This window comes from Lepisma saccharinum, chromosome 15, assembly GCF_977018435.1.
Source record: "Lepisma saccharinum chromosome 15, izLepSacc3.1, whole genome shotgun sequence".
NCBI lineage: Eukaryota > Metazoa > Arthropoda > Insecta > Zygentoma > Lepismatidae > Lepisma > Lepisma saccharinum.
In genome coordinates this window covers 41,599,607-41,623,053 of record NC_139243.1, presented here as the reverse complement: position 1 = coordinate 41,623,053, position 23,447 = coordinate 41,599,607, and the positions used below count along the sequence as shown (strand labels likewise).

Sequence of the window (23,447 nt, the reverse complement as noted above, 5' to 3'; positions counted from 1 at the left end):
CACTTAATCAACCAACCAACCAATCGTAAATACTAAGGTCCCTTGGGGTAATAACGCCAAGTGCTCGTAAAAAGCGCAGTTGGGAAGAAATACGAGAGATGACTATGCAGTACTGTAATTGTAGCTTATGAAAGCAACAAACTGAAATATTGTTTGTGGTGCCAGTATTTAACTATGGTATGCAGAAGACGGTTGATTTCCGGTCAGTTGTAAAATAGCCAAGATAAGTCCGTTGTATGCGAGACTGTAATGTAAATGTCTGTCAATTACATTGCACACATATTATTGTATATTTGATGTATTATCGTTAAATACCAAATGATCGTGAATATGGTCTATAACGGGCTCGTAATTTAACATAATACATGGGGACCTGAGATCAGTATTGTTTTAACATTTTAGATGACAAGAACATACAAAAAACAAAATTTACATACTGCAAGCCCAAATAGATGCATGAAGCTATCGATAGTCTTTGCCGCAATTCTAACAGCATATACTGTATATTCCCATAGAATTAATTATACCGATAGGATTAGTAGAGCATCTTCATCAACTTATACTGGAAACTGCTCAAAACCAACAGGATCAAAAAGAAGAAAAACAATTGAATTCGAATAAATATCGCCTAAGGAAGCTGTGGAATCATGGTACTGTTTATTTTGCTCTGAGGACAAAGTTCTCGATGTTAGAAAGTCTATACTGTACAATGCTTATGTTGATTAAATCTGTATTGAATTAACAAAAATGGACAAAGAAATTGTGCCTCACTGCTCTTGATTTCAAACGTACGCGTACACGATACAGAAAAATAAATTTATGATACGGCGCCCATATTGGAAAATACCGCCCGAAAACTTATCTGTTAGGGATATCTCGCCATTTACTTACGTTCGCTTACTTAATTATCATAATCTCCTATTTACATTATGTTATTTATTCTTTATATACATTTTTATAATCTGCATTTACTTATTTCCCATTTGCTTTAATACATATAATCATCATTCTCATATTCTAATTTCAACAATCAGTTCTTTTTGTTCTTTTTGCGCGCTGCCATCTGTTGTCGCTTCCATGAAGTATCCCATATAGCATTAGTGATTGTGTTCGGCCGACTAGCCATGTGACAAGAAGAGTTACCCTGCTTCGCGGATTATGACATCTTATTGCGTTCTTATTAAGCGCGCACAAATGGAAATTTTTCGCGCACATAAACGCACATATGGAGCACATATGCGGGACGAAGTTTGAGCTCATTATCTGAAAGTCGGGGAGAGGCGTTATCCTGCTCCCCGGATTTTGGCATCTTATTGCGTTCTTATTAAGCGCGCACAAATGGAAATTTTTCGCGCACATAAACGCACATATGGAGCACATATGCGGGACGAAGTTTGAGCTCATTATCTGAAAGTCGGGGAGAGGCGTTACCCTGCTCCCCGGATTTTGGCATCTTATTGCGTTCTTATTAAGCGCGCACAAATGGAATTTTTTCGCGCACATAAACGCACATATGGAGCACATATGCGGGACGAAGTTTGAGCTCATTATCTGAAAGTCGGGGAGAGGCGTTACCCTGCTCCCCGGATTTTGGCATCTTATTGCGTTCTTATTAAGCGCGCACAAATGGAAATTTTTCGCGCACATAAACGCACATATGGAGCACATATGCGGGACGAAGTTTGAGCTCATTATCTGAAAGTCGGGGATAGGCGTTATCCTGCTCCCCGGATTTTGGCATCTTATTGCGTTCTTATTAAGCTCGCACAAATGGAAATTTTTCGCGCACATAAACGCATTAAGAAACACATATGCGGGACGAAGTTTGAGCTCATTATCTGAAAGTCGGGGAGAGGCGTTATCCTGCTCCCCGGATTTTGGCATCTTATTGCGTTCTTATTAAGCTCGCACAAATGGAAATTTTTCGCGCACATAAACGCATTAAGAAACACATATGCGGGACGAAGTTTGAGCTCATTATCTGAAAGTCGGGGAGAGGCGTTATCCTGCTCCCCGGATTTTGGCATCTTATTGCGTTCTTATTAAGCGCGCACAAATGGAAATTTTTCGCGCACATAAACGCACATATGGAGCACATATGCGGGACGAAGTTTGAGCTCATTATCTGAAAGTCGGGGAGAGGCGTTATCATGCTCCCCGGATTTTGGCATCTTATTGCGTTCTTATTAAGCGCGCACAAATGGAAATTTTTCGCGCACATAAACGCACATATGGAGCACATATGCGGGACGAAGTTTGAGCTCATTATCTGAAAGTCGGGGAGAGGCGTTATCCTGCTCCCCGGATTTTGGCATCTTATTGCGTTCTTATTAAGCTCGCACAAATGGAAATTTTTCGCGCACATAAACGCATTAAGAAACACATATGCGGGACGAAGTTTGAGCTCATTATCTGAAAGTCGGGGAGAGGCGTTATCCTGCTCCCCGGATTTTGGCATCTTATTGCGTTCTTATTAAGCGCGCACAAATGGAAATTTTTCGCGCACATAAACGCACATATGGAGCACATATGCGGGACGAAGTTTGAGCTCATTATCTGAAAGTCGGGGAGAGGCGTTATCCTGCTCCCCGGATTTTGGCATCTTATTGCGTTCTTATTAAGCGCGCACAAATGGAAATTTTTCGCGCACATAAACGCACATATGGAGCACATATGCGGGACGAAGTTTGAGCTCATTATCTGAAAGTCGGGGAGAGGCGTTACCCTGCTCCCCGGATTTTGGCATCTTATTGCGTTCTTATTAAGCGCGCACAAATGGAAATTTTTCGCGCACATAAACGCACATATGGAGCACATATGCGGGACGAAGTTTGAGCTCATTATCTGAAAGTCGGGGAGAGGCGTTATCCTGCTCCCCGGATTTTGGCATCTTATTGCGTTCTTATTAAGCGCGCACAAATGGAAATTTTTCGCGCACATAAACGCACATATGGAGCACATATGCGGGACGAAGTTTGAGCTCATTATCTGAAAGTCGGGGAGAGGCGTTATCCTGCTCCCCGGATTTTGGCATCTTATTGCGTTCTTATTAAGCTCGCACAAATGGAAATTTTTCGCGCACATAAACGCATTAAGAAACACATATGCGGGACGAAGTTTGAGCTCATTATCTGAAAGTCGGGGAGAGGCGTTATCCTGCTCCCCGGATTTTGGCATCTTATTGCGTTCTTATTAAGCGCGCACAAATGGAAATTTTTCGCGCACATAAACGCACATATGGAGCACATATGCGGGACGAAGTTTGAGCTCATTATCTGAAAGTCGGGGAGAGGCGTTATCCTGCTCCCCGGATTTTGGCATCTTATTGCGTTCTTATTAAGCGCGCACAAATGGAAATTTTTCGCGCACATAAACGCACATATGGAGCACATATGCGGGACGAAGTTTGAGCTCATTATCTGAAAGTCGGGGAGAGGCGTTACCCTGCTCCCCGGATTTTGGCATCTTATTGCGTTCTTATTAAGCGCGCACAAATGGAAATTTTTCGCGCACATAAACGCATATATGGAGCACATATGGGGGACGAAGTTTGAGCTCATTATCTGAAAGTCGGGGATAGGCGTTATCCTGCTCCCCGGATTTTGGCATGTTATTGCGTTCTTATTAAGCGCGCACAAATGGAAAGTTTTCGCGCACATAAACGCATATATGGAGCACATATGGAGGACGAAGTTTGAGCTCATTATCTGAAAGTCTGGGAGAGGCGTTACCCCAAGGTAACTTCATATATAAGGTAGCGCAATCCGAAAATTGCCGATCATGCACGAGCGCGTGACGTCATGTGGGAGGATCGGTTATGCTCGGTGCCCCTTCGGTTATGTTCGTTCGGGGCTTGGCCGAAGCAAACGGCCGCTATCATTTCTATGCGAGTTTCAGATAGGGAAAGTGTTTCATTACTTTGAGGGGTAAATATTAATTATCATACTTCGGGATGGTATTGAGGTATTCCTTTAATGATTAGTAACATAATTAAAACATGCTACTTTTAAAAGAGGGAAAATTGCACATGCAAACGTATTGTAAAATTTCATGTTTCTGAAACCTGATCGATATATTACAAAGATGGTTGTCCGTGTTCTCATTAGAATTTTAGATTTCATCATTTCAGAAATCGTATTATGATTTTAATAAGAAACGTTGCATGCTAAAGAAGAATTGCATAGTGAAAGAGTTACAAAGAAAGAATTGATTGACAGATTTGGTTTATTTTTTCTTTTCTGTCTTTTTTTAAATATGAAAGGAAAACCCATAAGAGGTAGTCCCCTCCTTCGATCTCTTTCTTTGTTTCCACAAGCCGGCCTCATTGGCGTAGTGGTTAGCAAATCGCACTTCAACGCCAGAGGTTTGGGTTCGAATCCTGGCTTGGGCAAGGATGTTTGTGAGTGTTCATTCATCATTGCATCACTCATCCCTATCTTCGTAAATTAGCCAAAAGTGGCACAAGAAGAGAAGTAAAATGAAGCAAATCAATCAATCAATATTTGTTTTCACATATACTATCACATTTACTAAATTCTTAATTTTCTCATTAAGGACAAATCAATGTCTTACCCGATTGGATTCGAATCCGGGAGCCCTGGCGTCGAAGCGCGATGTGATAAACCACTACGCCAAGGAGATCGACAGAGGCCTCCGAGGTACTACGGGCCTCACAGAACGTCACAGGAGTACTATCGGATTATAAATTATGGATATTAGAGTTTGGATAATAAATATATAAATTATATAATATATAATCACCCGTTCTTTATATATAGAATCTCAAAGAGAGCGATAGTTTGCCAAACTAAAAAATAATCCTATTTTGTTCTCACGATGGTAAAAATAGAAGGCATAATCAAAAATAAATTGGTAACTATAGATTGACACAGAATTGAGTAAGCTGAATTTTGATGTAACTCGTTTTTATGTGGTTCTACTGATTAACTTTTAATTGGAGTCCAAACTTGAATATCCGTAATTTTTAATCCGATAGTAGTCCTGTATAATCTATTTACAACATTTAACACAACGCAGTACAAAAGCCTAATATTTAGTTTTCTGACTGAATAGTTCCTTCTTATTCATTCAGAACGTTGCGATCATTTCGAGGAACATTTCAAATTTTACATAACATCAGAAAGTATTCAAATTATACTGATATACTTAAAATACAATCTTTGCCATTCTCCATAATGTAACTTTATTTTTGAAATTATCAAGTGAAAGAAGCCATATACAATCTAGATAAAATTTTACTCTGCATTTGAAACTTACTCTAAATTCGAAAGAATTCCCAACCTTCTTCATATATTTATTTACTGTACAATAATTTACGTACGGATCAAAGTTCCACATGCAAAAAGTTTTTGGAAAGTTTTATGTGGAGGAAGAATGACGAAATAGTTTGTAAGATAGTAGTTTCAGACTTTGAAAAGGCAATCCCAGTTTATAATTTGCAAATACGTATTTTTAATTTCTCTGGTTCAAATTTGGCTGCAAGTTATCGTTGTCATAGTTCTAAAAAGTATTTTTTCGTATTAAGAACTTTACATACAAACGCGTGCAGAAAACGAGCCAAAGTGTACAAGTATTAATTTAACTAAGTTAACCTACTCGAAATACTTGTAATTCAAGCCTATAGAAATAGATTTATGATCACACGGTAAATGAAACGCTTTGAGAATATCGATGAAAATATCTTAGTTTAATTAAACAATAAAGGAGAAAAGTTACATGAACTCACAATGATTGACCGTGCAACTGTACGAATCATTATTCGTTAAAGGACTTTGTCTGCAGATTTTCCATTTCCATTTCCATGTGTGTCTGAGTTGTATAACCGGAAAATATACTCCAAGGCTGATATGCGACACACATTTGTACATTAACGAAGTAACTTGCATTACACTAATCTTAGCTCTTGCTCTTTTTGACAGAAATGTACTACAAAGAAATAATGTAACATCCATTGGTTTATATTGAGTACAAGGGTACAAAATTATTCACAATATATTTGTGAAATACCAAAATTGAACAAAGTTGCAAAAATTTCAATGATGGGTGTAATATTCACTCATGCAATATTTACCATCGTGCATACAACGCTATGTAACTCGAATTGAAGATGTACTAAGTGAATTTCATTTCGAATAGCGTGAAAGTTAGTAGGCGATCTTCGAAATGCCCATTTTCGACAACGTTTTTCACAATAATGTGAACATACAAATCACAATCAACATCGGTCTGTGTTAAATGAAATTGTTAATAATTATAAATCCGACTTACATAAAATGTACATAAGAAATCAGTTAGGCTCACTACGTACTTCGCACTAGTTGAACACATTTTCAAGATATTGATGACTTTTCTTGTGGTACTGTCGGTTAGGTTACGTTGTAGATTTTGAACTTCTTTATTCAGTTAAAGCAGGTTGATAGAGGATGTTTGTAATCTTTAATTTATTTGCTTCATTATGCAGGCGTGTGTTTCTCCTTTGTAAACGATTGAATATGTTTTCCAACAAAGAAACCATTGCTTGCAGTTTGTGCATATACCTTCGTCTATATATTTTTCTCTTTTCTGGCATCATAGTCTTTAGCCTGTTTAGGGAACGTCTCCTTATTGCATGTCTTTCGTAGCGTACATCTCTGCAAACCTTATCAACACGTCCTACAACCGAATCATATTGTGAAGATAAGTATTTAGGAGAAATACACAATTTCCTCGATTATTTGGTACTAAAGTAATTGGGAGTAATTTTAGCGATGGCACTGCAGTTGGCTTCAGCACGTTCTTTGGTGGAAAATACAGAAATTCTGCTTTTAGATCTCGCACATAGTCTTCTTCACAATAATTGGCACTGCACACTTGCATTTTTTACATTTCGTCTACAAGCATGAATCCACTGTTTACTTACGCAATTATCGACTGGAAATCTATGATATTTTATGCCAGTTCCTTTAGTTTTCTGGTTATAGTTTTCATAGCTTGCTACAGCACAATTAGACATGATTGCACTCTACAAGTACAAAAATACAATAAAAATAAATCGAACGCTACAAAATCAACAACCTGCTTGTTCCGAATTTTGCGACGTGTTAGCAGCTAAATGTACCCCAAACTTACTGCACATAACAACGAGCACCGTCAAACCCGATCCTCCCAGATGACGTAATGCATACGTACTTCACATAGCAACGAGCACCCTCTGGCGTTACCCTGCTCCCCGGATTTTGGCATCTTATTGCGTTCTTATTAAGCGCGCACAAATGGAAAATTTTCGCGCACATAAACGCACATATGGAGCACATATCGTGTCATTCTATAGAATGAAGGGATCTGAACCAGTTAACTGATGGGGTGATGTAAACTAATCATCATTCATCCTCTTGATGAGACCACTCGTCATTGACATGACGAGTTATTGCTTGGCATGCGAAAGGTACAAATTACACAAAAGGAATTAAACTACTGAAAAGACAATGGCAACTCGTTGGATTTTGTGAACCGTTGAACCTGTATCATGGCTGGGTGTAGGATAATTACCTGTCTAACTGAAGTCTCTGAGCTGAATGAAAATAGCGAAGTCCTCTGTATGCTTCTCTCTAATGCTGACCAAAGCGTGCTTCCACTATCGACCTCCTGCCTTGCTGACCTCCTCTCTCTACCAACTCAATTCCCAAAGTCCAGTCACTTCCCAGCTTGTCTCACCTCTATATTCCCTGGCCATCGAGCTCTTCCTCGATGCCGAATCGCCGAATCGTGTTTATTATAATTGCTACCATGCAAACCGCTGACACCAAACCCAGAAGTGTTACCTGTTTCCTGAATGCTCAGGAGGTTTGCATGGCACAACACAATGCATTGTAAACATGCCTAAGAGGCTTGAGACAGCTGAGAAAAACAAGTGAATGCCCTGGTCAACATGAAGCGTTCAGAGAGACTTAATAAAATAAACATACAATCTTAGGGATTGATACGTTCGCGCCTCCTAGGAAAAATTTTCTCCTTTGAAAATTTAAAGTCAAATCGCAAAGCTTGACATGACTCAGGTTCGCCAATTCCATATATTTTCTTAAAAAACCCAAATATACAGAAGAAATACACCATAACTGTCTGTTGTTTACTGCATCCTGAAGGAAAGAAATTTTTCATTCCCTAAACTTTATAATGAATAATACCCTTAATACTAACAAATTCGTATGTTTATACGATGTAAAAAACAATAATATATACTATTATAAGACTAGAAATCACAAAAGTTCATGTCGTTAAGCGAGAAAACTCTTAATGTATCACATGTGCGTGTACGTAATGTGTATTATGTATAATTGCTCATCAACCTGCTCCTAGTCAAGAGTCTGTGATGCCTCGCCACGCGGTAACGACTCTGTGTCTCCCGCGAGGCCAACGGCTGGAGCGTCTTGCAAGATTGAACGGAATTCACAATGTTTGTTTATATTGCCACTCAATATAGACTCTTGAAATAGATAAAAAAAACCTTAAAAAGTGCACAAGTAAGTACACGTAAGTAAGCATGTAAAACATTGTCATATCACACTGTTTTGTCCGTGTGAAAACCTGATCATATCAAAGTGCGTATGTTTTACGAACTACGTAGCCACTGCACTCCTAAAATCGTTGAATATATGAACTTGCACGGCTATGTTGCACATTCCAAGGTAGTATTATACAATATTCAATGCATATAGTGAGTTACACTGAAAACTGTCGCTGGTAAAAACTTAATTATAGCGTTCAATTTTCTCTTCTACATTAAACTGTACACTGTATACATATATATGGCTTGGTGAATACCTTTGTATGACTGCACACAAAAATTAATAATCTTCCAAGTGACAAAACTATGTGCTTGAGTTTAAATATCAAATAAATGTTCTGCGAACAAATGTGTCGCTTTCAATATTCCATGTTGGTGAGAAGAAAGAAAAAAAAATAACAATAATACCTGCATGCGACAAACATATGCATAAAATATTGGCACTAAAGCATGCTTTCTAAAATGTTCGAAAGTGCTATAATTATGTTATTTAATGCTTGCATGTCCGTTTATTATTCAAAGTGCAAAATTCCATCGTAAAAAAAAATTATGCACTAATTGATGCACTGGTCAATTGACACCACTGGTGCTTGTCGCTTCCTTGTAGTATAATGTAAACTTGAATGCATATAAAACTGGTTCTCATGCATGGCACAAAACTGAAAATGAGTATAAGGGCTATGGAAAAGTATTGTTTCCCATAATGCATGTTAAATAACCAAATAGATACACATGATAGGAGCTCGCATGTGTGTGTGTAAAAACACTGTAGCACAATTCTGTAATTATTGTTTGTTACCGGAACTGCTGTTTGTAGAAAGTACGTTTTCTATGCTTCTTCTTCTTTCTGGATTGCTTGTCGTCTTGACTGCATGGGGCAATGTAAAAATGTGGTAAATTACCCGTAGAACTTGGGAGATGGGGAAAAGTTGTTGTTTGAACTGCAAACAGTGTGGAAGGAAATTTTATCCAGCTCCATCACTAGGTGTTGTTAATAATGTGTAGTCCGCTATACTGGGAAATGTATGGTTGATTACATCCTTCCTGTAAAAGGTAGTCTCCGTGTAGTAATAAGTAGAAATGTCTGCATGTCTCCCTCAAATTGGTGGTGACGAGTCTCTTCTTGAAATAGTACTTAAAATATCTGCATGTCTCCCTCGTAGACTGATACTCAGTCTTTCTGCCTGGTAATAATAGACTGCCTGCGGATGTCCGTCATGAAAATGCCCATGGATGGTGTAGGTATTGCTTGTCCATGGCGCTCCGTATAGACAGGTTAGGTTGAATAAAGGGAGAATTATGACAAAGAAAGGAAATTGCAATAGGATGGGTATATATAATTCAAGTATGCATGTACACAAAACCAACTAATTTCCACTGCCTTTTCTTTAAAATTAAATTAAATTGTCTCATCAAAAATAAAATATGATTAAAATAAATTGATAAAATAATTGCCATAACTCTTTGAAAATAAATAAGGAAAAATTTAAATAAAATATCCAACCGTAATTAAAATATTAATGTCCATGATTAATGTGTTGCCTTAACCTATTAATTATTACTGCTCTGCTCTAAATGAATCTGTTTCGCAAGCTGATGATGCTTATAAAAATAATATCCTACGGTTGCGGTTAATAACACATTCCAAATAACAAAAACTAATATAGACATGGGCAAAGGGTTTAAAACTAATTCTTGAAATGAAATGTTCTTACTAATTGATTGATTAAGTTGCTTTAAAGCAAGTTCAAGCGAAGTCCATTGGGGAATAGTGAAATCAGATAAATTCTTGGGAATATTAGGTAATAACTCAATTTCCTGCATTTTGACTTGTTCGAAAGCTAAAATTCTTGTGTGTAAAATTTGTTGATCCACAATAATTTGCGAAAATCCTGATAATTAAAAAATAAAGATTCCCCTTCGTTAAGCTGAATTGATCTGTGCGTGTTCAAATTATTATTCAAATTCTGAATAACAATAAATTGACCTGAACCTGATATTAAAATACCATTGCGTGTCCTAATAAACTGAAATAATTTATTGTCAGTAATAGATTTCACTTCAAAATTACAAAATGTAAAATTAATAAACAAAGGTAAGTGTTGCAAGCATGTTCTAAATTCTGTTGAAATTCAAAAAAATTATTATGGTGTGAACCCATAAAATAAATATATAAAATGTGAGTTGCGCAAAGCAAGCTATTAGAGTGCTAAAAGTTGCTTTGACAAGCCTCTAATGGCCTCCTAATAAACGATAGGCCGGTGCAATTTGCCGTGGTTCATTAATATGCAATGTAAGACAAAAATTTCAGTAAATGCTACTTCTGAGTTTCGTTGAAACTCCAGGTGGTCACAAAATATGGCATTAGGGAATTAAAAAAGGTGATATTCAAATTTGAAACACAATAAAAATAATAAAACTTTCTCAATTTCAAATTTTCTTTAAACAAAAGAAATTTATCCACTCTAAACTTCTTGAGTCCGCCGTATACCTCAAATCACTTGGCCGTGTAAACAGACCCGCCGCGGAAAGGTATACTTGACCCATATAAGAATGGTGTGTCAATTCCTGAGGTATGTCTAAACAAAATAAATAGAGAATAGTTATGCTATATATTACAATATAAATACAAATTAATAGTTATTACCTACTGTACTAACATTAACATGAACTTAATCAGTAAGAAGTAATTAATTTAGTGCTGCATTGTCGAATAAGGTGCAAATTGGGTAAGTGAGCTAAATTTCCTAATAATAAATATTAATAATAATAATAAATTCCCAAATTATAACATTTGTGGTAAACCACACTGTTTAAATTTGGAAAGGCTAACGATGCCGTGGCGACTTTTGCTGCACATGCCTCTGCCAATCACCGAGGCTTAGCCTTGGCATGTTGCTAATAATCTTGATTACTCTAAGTGCATAAAGTGCTAAAATTGCCCTTTTGTAGAAATTTCCCTGATTTTATCAAAATTTTCGTTTATCTTTATCCTGATTTAAACCAAATGTACGTCGATTTCCCTAAAATTTACTTACTATAAATATCTCTATAAAAAACGGGAAAATTTTGCGAGAAAAACGCAAAAAAAAAATTTCGTCTTGTTGTTCCTTTGAAAATTATTGGTCGTGATTAGTCTGAAGTGCATAAATGCGACGTTTTACGGAAAAAATTTATCTATATAAAACAAAATATCCCTAACATTGTTTACATGAACTTCTAATGTAAAAATCAAATTCTAATGGCTATATGCGTAACTAAACTGATTCCCTAAAATTTTACTGAACGAACGCCACTAACGCAAAAAAAAATATGCAAAGCCTGTGGTAAGTGTTTCTGAGCTTCTAGCGTGTTCAAAGTACTCGGGAGAGAGCTTGAGTGCAGAAAAGGAATTTGCTGATACATGACATTCTAAATTGTGCAAGGTTGCATTTGTGGTCGCTGGACGTAACTGAAAATTTCTCTATGGCGACAACGAGAGCTCTGGCAAGTTCGCTGCCGTGCTTGGCGACTTCGGGTACGTTCGGGTGCCGTCGGAGAGGTGGAGGGGAAAAGGTCGCTGCTTCGAGCAGCGGGCATAGGAACGGAGAAAGAAAAGGCAACGCCATGATTCGCTGATACATGGAATGACGCGTAACTGTTTACAAAACTTTAACTTACTACGAACAAAGTGTAGTAACAGCTGCGGGAGTTCGAAATAAAGTCAAGGTCTTTGAAATGACGTAATAAATGGGATGGAAAGAGAGAAAACGTCGTTGTGCTTGCGACAGCGTGTTTACTTGAACACTTCCGTGCCCGTAAAATAACAACAGTTGGGAAGCTGTTAGCAAACTAAATGACTAATAAACCTTACATAAGGTACAATCAAACATAAAAAATGAATTATACTTAAAATTTGAATCGTAATTAATATAAAATTCTAGGTGAACATGAGGTCGTAGAAAATATGGTCAGTAAACGATACAACAGGTTCGGGAACCTGAAAATTTGGCTTACTTTCTGCTTTTAAAGTAACTCTTGAAACTTTCTCGACTTTTACTGGTGACTGATTCGCAAATAACTCTTTAACTTTTACAACTGGCTGAACACAGGGTGAAATAGGCAATTCACTTTCCATTTTGCGACTGTTTTGAACAAAATTAGGACCCTTGCTTACGGCAAATTTCTGAACTCTATCTTTAACGGATAAAATATTCTTCGGCAAATCTATACTGTCGTCTTTAGTGACTAAACTATTTCTGGATACGTCTTGAACTTCTTTTTGTACCCTAGGTTGAATAATAATGGACTGAGGGAGTGGAGGGGGAATTGGCGGGTGACTCGTTTTCAATGGTACCACTTCAACAATTGGTGCAACATCGTCGTAAATCGGATCAATGGACGGTGGATCATTCTTAAGTTTGCTTAACTGTAACTCGTTGGTACACTCATGGTCATAAGTAATAGATTTCTTGCGTTGACATTGAAAATAACAGATTATGAAAATTATAAAAATAATAATAATAAATGTTGTTAATAATAAAATTGTAATTATATTATAAGGATAGTCAAAGGACTTGTTCAACAGATAAATAAAATTAGAAGCTTTTACGTATGGAAGAAATCCGTTTAAAATAACTAAAATCGCAATGATTTTCATGTTGCTTAGGCAATCAAAACAAACAGTTCTTCAACACTAATACGTACTTTAAGCCTGCCTAGTTTAATTAGTAAATATTTTAACTCAACTTAATTATTTTCTGACTCTAGGCTCAAATTATCTGCGTGATTTATTTATTTAATATAATTTATTTATTCTCTAAATTTATTAGCACTGTTTAACTTATGTTATTTTAAATTTTACTGCAAACTTCTCTTATCTACTTTCAGGTGTTATTTCTATTCTTAAATACTTAACATCAATTTAACCATACTAAGGTACAAGGTAAAGGAAAAATTGAGTCTGATTTACTCCTGACTACCTGAAATAAAATAATAATTATTATTTATGCGATCTTTAAATGCATTAAAATACTAACATCACTAAAACTTGAAGAATCTTTAATTCTCTCTACTCATTCTAAAATATGCTTAGCATATTATTGTGGCAAAGCTTTAAACTAAAACCGTTGTGGTTTACTCATTATCATTCTGCGATGGCAGAATGGATTTCCAGGATTATCGGTAGCTATCCAATATCCGAAGGAAAATACTTGTTAGTGGAGCGCAATAAAATCTTGACGTCGACGTCTACATATTCATATAGTATAAATATTCTCATAACTGGCGCTTAAAATTAAACTTTGCTAATATAATCATATACCTTCTTCTGAAGAGTAACTATAAAATTCCAGTGATGTATTCGCTGAGCTAGTATTGTTACATACTGCAAAACTTTTGTGCCTAAAGCACATTATTAAATAATAAGTCTGCTTTTAATTGTTAATATTATTAGTGCTATTTTATTATAACTTATTATTATATCTCGTGAGTGGATTTCAAATATTAGACCTGTTTCACTTTAATAAATACCGTAACTTGGAGCAGAATATTAATATTTATATTTTAAAATTTAAAACAAACTACATTTTAAAGTTTTTAACATTCGAAGCTACAACGTGCTAAGGATAAATATTCAACTGTCAAACGAAACAATGTTTCGGACAGGAAAAAAAAATATAAATATATACTAACAAAAAAATCTCGTTAATATGTGAGAAACGTCCACGCCGTGTAATGCTCTGATAATTCTCTTCTAGTTATTCAAAATAAGTTGGCTGTGCCTAACTTTGCTTAAAGCATATAAGTATATGTATATCTGTGTACGGATTCATTCTCGTCACTACTGCTTACCTGTGAACGGACATCTCTCGTCACTGCAGCCTAATTATACATCTATTACTTCTCAACTAGAACTTTTAATTAATCGGGCGGTTTATACCCTAAATCACGGTACGAACCTTGTACATGCGTGTCGAGGAATATAATTGGCGTTTTGTTTCTTTTCATATTAACATGAATTAAAATTTTCAGGCAAAGTATGCGTAAGTTAAGGTAACGTAAGGCAAGTGACTATCTCGTATAAACTTGACTATCTCCTTAATCTAAGCTCCCTTCATGAGGTGCTAGGAGACTTCAGTCATTAAGAATATAAATGAGTGGTCCTCGGGGCCTTATTCGTTCCCAAAACTATATATGTATAAAAATTTAATATCCTCGTTGCAAAAGTCTTAGCAGTCATAGTTCAAGCATTCTAAATCCTTTACAAGTTACGGTCAGTTTTAAACCAAATTTAAATTAAACTTTTAAGGAATTTCAATTAATAATAATAACAAAACAAAATATTTACTCAAACAAGCATACTCTGTGCCATAACTCGTTAAAATGCACCATAGTGCTGATTGACTCTGACTCGGTGGCACTAATTTATTTTCCTCATTCATAAATAACTTTAAAATCCACTTTTATTCCACGTTGTTAATTAATTAAAAATGTTAAGGGTAAAATCGTTTACTGTTTACTGTAACTTACTGCATCCTCATAACCAACGTTGTAATAATTTTCGTATCCAAAATCATATAAAAAAAATCTAAAATCACTGTCAATGCAAGAAATCTTCAAATCTAAATGCCTATTCCTTATTCCTTATGCAAAATTCTGGATGGTAAAAATTTCCCAGGTGGGAATTTGTCGTAGCCATGGTACCGGGTTCGTGAATGAACCACAGAGCTACCAGGAGCAGATTGATAGGGAATCGTCCACGGACGTCCCTGGGCCGGCCACATTTTTGATGAAATGGGCCTCCCTAAAATCCGACATCGAACCTTCCGCCACGCGGAATGCCGGACGCTCCTGATACCAAAGCGCCAGCCCGACGCGGGTAACCACGATGGAGCTAGGGCGCAGTTCCTCCGCATTCTTACATTTCGCTGATTACCGACCCAGACTCGAAGTCGATAAATTTCATCGCATTCATCCTCATGTTAGACTAAACATCTATCATGGCATATATAAATTCTTCTCCCCCCCATTAATGCAAAAAAAAAAAAAAAAAAAAACTTTAAGCCCTATGTATTTTCAAAAATAATTTTGGCAAGGACATACCAAAAAAACTAAACTAATGAGCAAAATTTTGGGGTGGGATTTGACCATGTGTCAAAATTTGGGGTGGGGTTGAATCCTAAACTGGTTAACAAACTTTTTTCTCATCGCATTTCCGAAAAAATGCATGAGAAGCCCTAGCAAATCCACCACGTGTCAAAATTTGGGGTAGGGTTAATTTAGAACTGATTAACAAACTCTTTTCATTCCTGTAAGAAATGAAAAGGCCCACGTATCTCCACCACGTGTCATTCTATAGAATGAAGGGATCTGAACCAGTTAACTGATGGGGTGATGTAAACTAATCATCATTCATCCTCTTGATGAGACCACTCGTCATTGACATGACGAGTTATTGCTTGGCATGCGAAAGGTACAAATTACACAAAAGGAATTAAACTACTGAAAAGACAATGGCAACTCGTTGGATTTTGTGAACCGTTGAACCTGTATCATGGCTGGGTGTAGGATAATTACCTGTCTAACTGAAGTCTCTGAGCTGAATGAAAATAGCGAAGTCCTCTGTATGCTTCTCTCTAATGCTGACCAAAGCGTGCTTCCACTATCGACCTCCTGCCTTGCTGACCTCCTCTCTCTACCAACTCAATTCCCAAAGTCCAGTCACTTCCCAGCTTGTCTCACCTCTATATTCCCTGGCCATCGAGCTCTTCCTCGATGCCGAATCGCCGAATCGTGTTTATTATAATTGCTACCATGCAAACCGCTGACACCAAACCCAGAAGTGTTACCTGTTTCCTGAATGCTCAGGAGGTTTGCATGGCACAACACAATGCATTGTAAACATGCCTAAGAGGCTTGAGACAGCTGAGAAAAACAAGTGAATGCCCTGGTCAACATGAAGCGTTCAGAGAGACTTAATAAAATAAACATACAATCTTAGGGATTGATACGATATGGCACGCAAAGTCTCGACTGATTCGGCGATGGTCGGGGAAGGGGGTAACGGAGCTGAGTATAACTCACTTGCCAGCCAGGCCTCCGCCTTTATATAAGGTCGGCGATGCTAGCGTAAGTGAGCGGAAAAATATTGAACTACTTATATTAACATTAAATAGTTACAAAAGTTGATTATACATAAAGGTGGATCCGTCTTTACTTGTGACGATCCGAGTTCGTTACAATCTTGAACTAACAATATTTACAATAAACAGTTACAAAAGTTGATCATAGAAGCTAACAAACTTAGAGGTGGATCCGTCTTTACTTGTGACGAACCGGGTCGTTACAGGCTGATAACATAATAATCAATCAAACAATCAGAGATTTTGAGACATTCGTAATATGATAAGCAGGGCTGTTATCTGAATATAAATTAGCACAAGATAAGATTACAAAGAGTTCCACGTCTCAATACTCTTCACATATTTACAGGTTACGTGGTAGATATGACTTGTAATCGAACTCTTGTTGGAAGGTTCTCTTGATCATTTCCAAGTTGCGAGAGAAATTTAACGCTTTCTGGTAAGTTGCGTCAACTCATAGTGTTTATTTTTTCATTAATTAAATCTATTTACTTTCTCTGAAATATGAACACTACGAGGAATTACTTAGTAGGTACAGTCATGTTAGAAAAATCTGTCGCATGGATTTTTTCTAAGTCCAACATCTTACGAAATTATGTTGGTAGCACTGAAACAAGGAAGTGTCCAATCAGAGTGAAGTTCGATGCAGAGGAGCAGGAGGCGTGACTCACTATCTTGTCCACAGGAAGTTCAACAAATGCAGCATTTTCAAACATGAGATAACGTCCCCATTGGTTAAATATTGTTTCAATAACGCGAATCAGCAGAAAGATTGCGCAAAAGCTTGCTTTGTCGCTTTCATTGCCTTTAATCGTTTCAAATTAGTATTAAATTGTCCCAATTATAATTCACGAACTTAATATATGTATTCATGTATGTGTTGGACAATCATATTACTCATTAGAACAATTTTCACATTGTTTTCACTACGTGAGATGACATTTCATTTACATTTAGGAAAAAATAGTGGTTTGGGTGTAATAACAGTTTTCATTAATTAATTTAGAGATGCATTTGTATTTGTTGAGTTAATGATTAGGTAAATTCGTTATTTTTCGCGGGATGAGGGAACGACAGCTGAAAGAAAATACACAAATTTCATTATTGAAGTCAAGAGTTCGTTTTAACATCTCTTTTTGCACACATAGGCTAATCACGACTCGGGATACATTTAAATTGGAATCTGAAACATTATGCGACCTGACTGGAACTCGGAAAAGGACACACTGATTACAAGACGTCGATACATTACCAGTATGGTCTGGCGAACGGCAATAATAATGAGGGGTTGTGGGAGTGGGAGAGGGGGTGACGGAAAGTAGAAAATAAATAGTATTTTGGGGGATATTTAATGTTATATTTATACACATACAAACCTAAGAAAATATTTATTTTGATACATGTGTATGGGAGGGGGGGAAGGGGGAAAAGAGAGGGACAGAAATATATTGGGAGAGATGGGATGAAGAGGTGATTGTAGAAAATGTTTTATTTGACGTTCAATAATAAAAACAATCAAATCAATAATGATTGTCATATAAATACCATATTTCATGTAAATTTGTTTTAGAAATTAGAGCGGGGAGCTGTTTGTTTAAGTTCAGTGCAGGATAACAAGTGGAGACACATAGTGGTTCGTATCTCACTTTAAACTGTAGGTCCAGGCCCGATTAGCCTATCTGTGCATAAAGTGGACTTAGAATTCAGTAGGAAAATATCGTCGATCTAGTATTTTGGATTTTAAATGCGCTGAGACCACTAAAATTACCAATTCTTATAATAAGAAACCTGTCCTCATATTACCATTTTGAAAGAGAGAGAGTTAATTGTATAATCTTTCGTTGTTAGTTTCAAAGAAGACGAATTCAAATAGTAACAATGGGAACGAATAAAGCTTACGAAAAGTTTTTACCACCGTGGGGGATTTGAACCTACGACCATTATAGTGACAACCCACTGCGATAACCATTACCCCAAGAGTTTGTTCCTCTATACGGCAGGATTTTACGTTATGACCTATTCGTTCAATGTGCATTAGAAATAATCCCCACCCGCCTCTTTATAAACAACACACCCAAACGCTCCTTTGTAGCAAATGAAATAAAGGTGGTATGAATGTCACAAAACATTTAAGCAAAATATACTATATTTACGATGCAATCGTTTTACATGGAGAGGCTACAGCTTCGAAAATTGAGGTTGTGACGTGGCTTCTTTTAGTGGTAGGGTAGATATTGGTATGGCAAGGTTCTAGCGTGCACTAGCCAGTATTTTCCGACAAAGAAACTTCAATTTTTTTATAATTGTAAAGTGGTTCGGTAATAGGCTATCAGTATCACACGCCGAAGATTATAGGTTTGACTTCTGTTCTTTTACCCCTGTTATTATTATATAGAGCAACTAAGTATTGTATTTAATTAATAATTAAAAAATAACAATGTTATCTATTTTAAGAAATAACACTCTTTTCTAATGATTGTTCAATGTTATTTTTGAAAATAATTTTTCAGAATATGTTTTTGAATTTTTAATCATTTTAAAAATATTTGCATAAAAATTATCCACGTGTTATATTCGACGAAATGTCATGTACAGCAAGAGTTGTACATTTTTATTTTAGGGACAATTATCAAGAAACAAAACAAATAAATACTATTGACATCATTTTGTGAATAGTATTTATTTTACATTATTTTTTGTTCACCATGCATAGTTGTATTCTTATAAAAGCATGAAAACAATATATTTCTCTACATTTCGCAAAGTAAATAATATACGAATTTTCGTAAGGTTTACAAGATTGCTAACGACTCTTAAGATAAACGTTCAACGAAGGTTAATGAGTGCGAAAATGGGAAATTGTTAAAAATAGCGGCCTAGTTGAGTAAAGATCGAAGGCTACAATCTCTTATAGAACCGGCTATTTTTTCAACTAATTTTTGGTGCGTAATAGATTTAATGTATTGTCGACATTTATAAGAAACAAAATATGAAAACTCTCCTCCTCCGTAGCGGTGCGGTCTAAGACTCTGTGCTTTAGACTCCGACTGCAGCGGGATGCCATGGATTCGAGTCGTCCTGGGTTCTCTACCTGTTATGTGTATAGGACCTGTGGCAACCCACCATCGTGAGGAAATTGGGGAGCTACGAGTGACTGGTATAACCTGGTTTCAGATATCTGCTATAACGGCTGAGGATACGTACAGGGAAATTAATCCCAACTAAATCATTATACCTGGTAAACCGGTATGCAGTGCGGGAAAGGATACGAAGACCTGAGTAGGTGATAACAATGTAACGACTACCCAAAACTGTTCCGTAAACATGAGGAGTATACTCAAAGTGTCTTTGTAAGATAGTACCGGCATTCTGTAGTCAAAGCTGAAGAACTGAAGAAAGTCCTTGTGCGAGAGTTGTGTCCGTCTGTCTGTATGTGCATCAATCTGTTTGTCAATTAAACGAACGAAATTAAGCAACTGAACTACAAACACTTTCGTAGGACAGTATATGATTCACTGATTGATGATCAGAAGCAAAGTAAGATCACGTTTGATTAAAAACTGTTTCCTGTGAATAATTGAAAAAAATGGACAGAAACTATGTAATAATACATGTATATTATTATCTTTTCATTTATTAGCACACACGCACTGTATATATTTTGTCATCTGTTTTCTTTTTGTGATTTTCTTTGTGTAGTAGTAGTTCTTTTTATAGTTTCTTTTATGTTATTTTACTTATGAAGTGTCTTATAATCTTCATGTATAATAATTGTACCTAGGTACTTTGCTACATCTTTTTTTGTTGGGATAGGTGGTATATCAGCATTTGCTGAACCTCGCTCAAGAATAAAGACCATTGAAATTGAAATTGAAAATCTGCACATTAAATTATGTTGACGGACTACCCGTCTCTCTATGCGGGCTTAACAGTTGAAACACAACCAGTGCATGCTTAACAATGCAATATTTACCAATCTATTCTAGATATAGGCATTTTCTGAGTGGTTAGAACTCTTGATTCTTGATATACACCTATTCCTCAGAAACAATTCAAGATGGACTCACAAAATCTGAATCGGCGTTTGTTTCTCTGTCTGTCAATAGTAGTAACACAATCGAAATTCAGCAATCGCTACATATTTATCTTTCGATATGTCAACATACTAAATAAAGTTACGAACATGTAAATTAGTGTACGGAAGGAAACATTAGCAATTATATATTATATTTCAATTATATTTTAGACAATTTCCCGACTGCTCCATATTTGTCTCTTTCCGTCAACATAGACCCATTCGATATTTGTTGAGTACTCGGAAACTACTAGATATACAACGATATTTTTTTGTCCTGAACGACCACTGGGTGTTGTTACACTGGAATATTTGATATCTTGATCAACCTCTCCTTCGACCTAAATAGAGGTCAAACAATTGACAACATTCAGCATTCTAGTGATTTCTCTGACCAAATAAATGTTGGAATATTTTTTTGGTAAAATGTCACTAAAATAATACTTCCAACATAACATTAGTTGATTCTGTTTGGATAATTAGGAAAATAAATAAATGCTAAGACGACAACATTTTGAGTAATAAAATCTTACTGTAATGGTAATTCATTATGGAACAGCCTACCCTTATAAGCAGTACGTGATTAAATCTGCAAAGAATAGACCAAAGGGTATGACAACGAACTGATTAGTACTCATGTGGCAGTTCCAAAGTAAATTCAGATCTAAATATAGTTACGCAACGCTGTGTTTAATTTAGCATCAAATTTCAAGTGCACCTGACTAGCGATTTTCTTTGCTTTTATGGATTTAAAACTTTTCAGTGTTGCGGAAATGTGTGCAGAAGTATTGTAAATAAGTGCAACATAATTTGTGGTACCTCCCCGGTGGCGTAGTTTTAAAGTTGTAGCTTTGGAATTAAGGGGTAAGGGGTACGATACCAGGTAGAGGCGCACAGTGTTTCGGATCCCACTTTAAGCTGTAAGTCCACTCCCGATTAGTCTATCTGTGTATAAAGTGGACTAAAACAAGTCAATAAGCAGCAGAGTTTGAAAGGAAATCCATGAACTAAAAATACTTCAATTTAAATTTGTAGCCTAAAGAAGAATGTCATGTGAATTCAACAGTGAAATTTTTCATTGTCATATTTCCAATATACCTTAAGACAACACACATTAATCTTAACATGGGCAGCAGTTACCTTTATCATAGAAAGGCGAAGAAATAGATAACATCTGTTTCTGAATATGGTAAACGTTTTGAGTAGCTTTCTTAAGAAACTTACTGTTTTACTGATGGTGGTGTGTTTAATTCTTTTCACGAAATCAAACGTTATTAAACAGTTTCTGAATTCTTTCAATCTTGAATACAAAGAAGCAAGGAATCCCCTATATTATAGATACACATATTGATATGAGTGATCATGAACCGCTCCTCTGCGCTTTGCACCATGCCATGGGCGTATAGAGGTGTGAAGTTAGAGCCAAAAACTTTCTTGATCACGACCAAAGGTGGAAGTGATGTGATCAACACCAGGCGCCTGACCACTTTATTCGAAGCTGGATGGACTCCGGAGCTGCTTGAACATGTGGAAAAGATCCCGGTTTTCTCCGCTGGGAATCGGACGCCGGTCTCTCGCATGGTAGTCAGACGCCATAACGACTGAGCTACCGTGGCTCTTAAAACCTTTAGATGAATGAATGGATAATTGTGTTCCAATATCTACTCATATTTATGATTCGTGGCTATCTTATTTTGCTTAATACATTGACACTAACCCTTCAATATCCAATTACGGGAAACCAATAACATCGCACACCTCTCCTCTCATGAGAAAGGCTAATTCGTTGAAGTTGTAAGGTCGTTAACGCAAATTGTTTCATCATTTCGTATTGATTCCAAAGCAAACGATAGTACGAGTATATTGACATTAACATGCTGGCCGATCTCCGTAGCGGAGTGGTTAGTACAGCGCATGAGGAAGCCAAGGATCCCAGGTCTGAACATGAGTGATGTGTGTGAGTATTTCTTCACCAAGTTCATCATATCATCACTCATCCTCATCTTCGAGATAACCCAAAAGTGGCAGAAAAGCGAGGCAATACAAACGAAATCAACCAATTAATCATTCAATCTATTAACATGTGGTTATGAAATTACTTCAATTTTAAACCTACATTCTCAGAAATTTTTATTTTGTTTCATTTTCGGAAGCATATCTTAATTTTCACGTGTAATACAAGTTATACAGAGCATTATTCAATACAATTACCCTCTTACTCTTCATTTACAGAAAATATAGGTGTGGTGAAAACTAAGTTATTAGTATCGTATTGCTTACAAGGGAATTACAGAATCAATGTACACCCCTTAAAAGAAGTGTTTAATCTACCAAAAAATTCAAAATCCAACTGCAGTAGTGTTATTGGTGCTATTATAAACTCACTTATAGCGTACAAATGAAGAGCTCATATGATCAAACAGCCCGATTTGCCTACACTTAAAACTATGTCAAGATGCCCATATTCCCCAATTCTTCAAGTGTGATATGCTCTTAATCCCAAGAATTTTGAATTCTAGTGTAGAAAAGAAGAACCCTCAATAGACAGATTTGCCTACACTTAAAACAATATCAAGAGGGGCATATACCCCAATCGGCCATGTGTGTACATATTTAAATCTAAAGAATTTTGAGCCCTAGTGTAGAAACGAAGAACCCCCCTCAGATTGATTTGCCCACACTTACA

At 36.5% G+C, this 23,447-nt stretch overlaps 1 protein-coding gene across 2 annotated transcripts in view; it reads left to right on the top strand.

Moving 5' to 3' along the window:
- LOC145999463 (E3 ubiquitin-protein ligase sina-like) overlaps window positions 1-23,447 on the top strand; it is a 61,946-nt gene that overhangs the window by 20,444 nt on the left and 18,055 nt on the right. The window contains exon 1 of one of the 2 annotated variants that reach the window (XM_083136425.1): window positions 17,049-17,125. The exons of the other annotated variant lie outside the window; for it this stretch is intronic. The gene's annotated coding sequence lies outside the window, so the exon portion shown is untranslated. Of the gene's footprint in view, window positions 1-17,048; window positions 17,126-23,447 lie in introns of those variants that run through there. 2 annotated transcript variants of the gene reach the window in all.